At 57.7% G+C, this 4,495-nt stretch overlaps 1 pseudogene; it reads right to left on the bottom strand.

Annotated features, from left to right (window-relative positions):
• Positions 1 to 240: 240 nt before the first annotated feature.
• LOC119164901 (putative phosphorylase b kinase regulatory subunit alpha) lies at positions 241 to 4,277 on the bottom strand (annotated as a pseudogene).
• Positions 4,278 to 4,495: the final 218 nt, after the last annotated feature.

The raw sequence follows: 4,495 nt of genomic DNA, 5'->3' as shown, positions 1-4,495 counted from the left end.
TAATTGAAAGTATACACAACACTGACCCGGCTATATAAAACCCGTTAAAATTAGGTGGTTCCACGAATGCATATCTAACTACGCAATTGATTTCGCAATCGGCGGCGTCAGTGACATTGTATGTCGCGTAATGTCCGCAGGGCATGTTGGGCCAGCCCTGTGACCAATGGAGCTGTCTTTGCGAATCGTGTTTATATTTAACGAAACGCGGCGACATGGTCTATACTTCAGTACCGTTAATATTTTGCGCTACACGAGATGCGCGAGGCGTTACGTTGTCTGTACGAACAATAATAAGTCAAACGCCGTGTTACATACAGGACTCCATAAAAAAAATCGGCCGTAAAGGCGTTATACGATAAGCGAGTTGAATAACAGGCAAAATCACTTCGAAACATGGACGTATTCGTCGTCCAACGTCATCGTGGTGGAGGTATATCAAAACTAAAGCCACGGTTGCGCACAGTTGCCGGATCACGCCACATAATTTGTACGTCTAAGAAGTTGTACATCTTGCAAGATTGCCTAGAAGAAAGCCTTCGTCGTCCTGCCCCAAAAGGTGGTCGTCGCGCACGCGTGCCAGAGGCAGGAGGAGAAGGTCGGCGGCGCGGCTCTACGACACCGTGCAGTCCGTCAGAGAGGACACGTCTTCCAAGGCGTACGCCAACGCACGCACGATGTCACGTCATGCTGCCGAAGCAACCGCTGGGCGCGGAGTCGTAGAAGCGCTCGCATATTCCCACGGTCACCTGACACGGCACCAAGGGCGGAGAGACGCAGCAGCATAGCGTTGCGTCCCCGTGGCAACGCCGCTGGTCTTCAGAGAAGAGCGCGTGCGCACGGCGCACAATGCCCTCGATGTCCAGGGGCTCGCGGAACCTGTCGACGCTGTCATCCACGACGACGACGCTTAGCACCATGAGCGTCTCTACCAGGAGTTGCCGGTACTCGGGCTCTGGAATGCTGTTGAGCATCTCCTCGACCCGGAGCGCGAACTTGAACTCCTCGGGAGTCATCTCCCTGGTGAGAACCCAAGGCAGGCACTGGCCCCGGATCCGGACACCTGGACAACGCTCGAGGATGGCCCAGACGCGAGAGTAGAAGCCCATTGGAACGCGATTGAGGGCGCCGTCCAGCCGCCTCCTTCGCAGCCACTGGCCTTGTGGTTGGTGATCAACGTGTGCTTCCAGTTCGCCCTCGACCATCTCGGATCCGCGCACGAAAGCATCCACAGTGTTGTGCTTGGTGGCGACGAAGCTGTTCTGCGCCGAGGTGCTCCGGAAGTCCGCCAGCTCGTGGCCGCTCAGGATGGCCCGCAGCAGTGACTGCGTCTCGTAGGGGCTCAGGTTGAACAGCAGCTCGAAGTTGTCCTGGTCCTTGCTGCCCATGGCGCGCGAAAGTTCGGACGCCATCACCTCCATGATCACCTCCACTTCCACGCGCAGCCGCAGCATCTCGTGGAAGAGGTGAGAGTCTGTCTGGATGAACGTGGCCAGGTAGGCGATCAGCTCCTGCGTGAGCATCGCCATGCTCTGGTCTCCCCGGTACGCGTCACTGATGATGTCACGCAGCTCCTTGTTGGAGAGCGGGCGCGTGATGAGTTGCTCGCCATGAGGCGGGATGCCCACCGTCACCTGCTTCTGGCACACCAGCAAGTCGGTCACGCACTTGGCCAAGTCCTCGACCCGCTTGCCCAAGGCGCCCGCGAAGTGACGCACCAAGCCCCAGCGGTGCTCCTTGCAGGCGCGCTCGTAGAAGTTCTCGAAAAGGGTCCGCACGGTGATCACCGAGTTGGGACGACCGAGACCGGTGTCCCAGTTGAAGCCCTTGTGGACGGAGAGATAGTGGAGGATTTCGCCTTGCTCTTCCATCGAGTCAGTCTCCTGAAGAGTGGTGAGAAGCTCGATGTCGGTGACCTGGTCCAGACGAAGCTCAGAGACGACGCGCAAGTGCGCCGAGATGTCCTCGGCTGAAGACCGCCACGACATCATTCCGGAGAGTGCCCGGGAATGCGACTCGCTGGATGAAATCGAAAAAAATCCGCTGCCAGGGCTGCTCGGACTGTTCCGACCGCTCAGCGATCGCGGCCGCTGGATGAGACCGGAGGAGGGCGAACTGCTTCCACCACAAGTAGCATAGCCGGCGTACGGAGGAGACAAGGTCACCTGCCCCGCCAGCGGCGAACTTCCGGGGCTGAGCAATTGCACGAAAAACCCCGTCTCGTTGTCTAGGTAATCGTAGATGGGAACGGGCACGACGTCCGGCTCGCCAGTCTCGTAACTGGACAGGAAGTCTAAACTGACCATGCACGAAGTGCTGAGGAATTCACCCATGCGACTCACGCAGACACGCGCACCATGCACGTAGCCACTCACGAGCTTCTTTATAGTCTGGCGCAGGCTGCCGGGAACCTTGCCATCGATGATCTGCCGCGAGCCGAGAGTCACCACCATGGTGGGTCTTCCGGACACTTTCCAGTGGGCGCGAAGCATGGCCACATCCGATCGAAGGGTGCTGGAGAACAGGTCCACGTCGTTGACCAGATGGAATTCCTTACTGTCTAGGTTTTGTGGCGTGAAGACGAACGTGCGGTCCTTCAGCTGATATATCTTGCTTGTGGCCACCAGCCCGACGTCCTTGGACGGGCGGCCGGAGAGGCCCATCTTGTGGTTCTTACCGAGGTACGAGTACAACTCTCCAAGAACGCGGGCCGGATGAACCTCGTACGAGTGGACTTCAGCGACCGTCTGGATATTCGGGTAGATGCTAGCAATTTCATCCTTCGCCTCACTGTTTTCGGCCAACAAAACGACCTGAATGACCAGTTCAGGCCTTTTCAAAGAGCTGAAGCGCCGGTTGAGTGGGTCGAGCTCTCCGGGAGCCAGAAAGCCTTCTTCCAGTAGCTTGCCCACGACGTAAAGCGACTGAGCCCACATGAATGGAATCTCCCCAACGGGTATTCTCCCCTGAGTGTGAGGTTGCTCGTACTCCTGGTTGACCGCGTCCGCAGGAACTGCGTACATTTCAGGAACCAGCTTGAGACCAGTGTCAGTCTTGATCAGCAGTCGGTCGAGAAGCTTGGAGTACTCTTCGGCGGTGTTCCGGTCATCACAGAAGCAGGCGTCCATGATGAAATAACAAAAGAAGAGTGGCCACTCGCACTCGATGTTGTCAAACATCTGAAGCTCCCACGGCTCGTAGTAGAGTCTCCGAGAGTCCTCACGGGCCGTCTTGTAGCCGTCTCGGAGGAAACGCTTGCAGCCGTACAGTCCCTGCAACACCTCAAAGATGGTCACCCGGGTCCTGTGTATTAGGTCTGGATCGTCTATGGCGAACGTGGGGAAGCCGATTACCGCGAGCAGGGAGGCGTCCGCTTCCTTGGAGTAGGACTCCCGCGGAAGCATGGAGCGGAGCACGGCGTCGCACTTCTCCGTCTCGTCCGAAAGAACGTGAATCACGGAGGCTGGCCCGCCCCTGCAGCCGAACAGGTCCAGCTCGCTCAGTGCCTCCAGCGCAGCCTTGGCGGTGCCCACTGAACTTGCGTTCAACTCACGGATTCCCTGGTTGACCTTCTCGCCCCGCTCCCAGACGCCGAAGTCCGGTATGCAGTACGCGTTCTCGATGTAGAAGACCAGATTCTGGATGAAGGCCACTTCGTCCAGATTGAAAATGACCTGCTGCCCGGCGGCCATGAGCTGGGCGAGCACGAGCAAGAAGAGCGACGTGGCGTCGATCTGCAGGTGCCCCCACTCCTGGTCGCCGACGCAGACGTTCCCCGTGGCCACGTCGTACTTGGCGTGCAGGCAGTCGCTCGCGCTCTGCGTCTCCTCGAAGCGCTCAACCTTGTCCTTCTGCTTCATCATGGCGACCCGGAGACCTCGCATGAGCTTGACAGAGCTGTGCTCCAGCTCATGCGCCCTGGCTAGGTCGTCGTCGAGTTCGGCGTGTTTCTTGTACGCCATGGAGAGGGCCCACATAGCGATCACGCAGTAGACGTTGTCGCGTGCCCACGCGTGTTTTCCGGCGAACTTGTGGCCCGGTATGAGCCCGCTCACGGGGTCCTGTTGCTCGATGACCGTTCGGTACAAGAGGTGTGGTTAATAGTCGAGTCGGCTGCCCCTGAAGCGCTCGCGTCGGTACATGACGAAAAGCAATCCGCCGGAGGCTCGGAATGTCTTGCCAGAGTGACGAGAGAAGGCAAAGCTGCGAAACGCGGAGCACAAGGCCTGAGCGACTGAGAGCACGTCAGCGGGCCTTGCACTGCTCGCGCTGGCACGGGCTGATGATGATGATGATGATCCTTGATACTCTGGCGCACACCCACAAAGGGGGTCAGCCAAGAACCGGGCGGCAGGATCTTAACTAAAAGGCTAATGGTTTTTCAAACAAAACGTAATTTTTGGCTGAAAAAAATATAGAAAGAAAAGCCGAAAATCGAAAAAGGAGTATATCTGAGCAGGGAGCGATGCAGGCTATCAGATGCGAAAATCACGAA

Source organism: Rhipicephalus microplus, chromosome 9 (assembly GCF_043290135.1).
Source record: "Rhipicephalus microplus isolate Deutch F79 chromosome 9, USDA_Rmic, whole genome shotgun sequence".
Taxonomy (NCBI): domain Eukaryota; kingdom Metazoa; phylum Arthropoda; class Arachnida; order Ixodida; family Ixodidae; genus Rhipicephalus; species Rhipicephalus microplus.
This window is presented reverse-complemented; position numbering and strand designations above follow the sequence as displayed.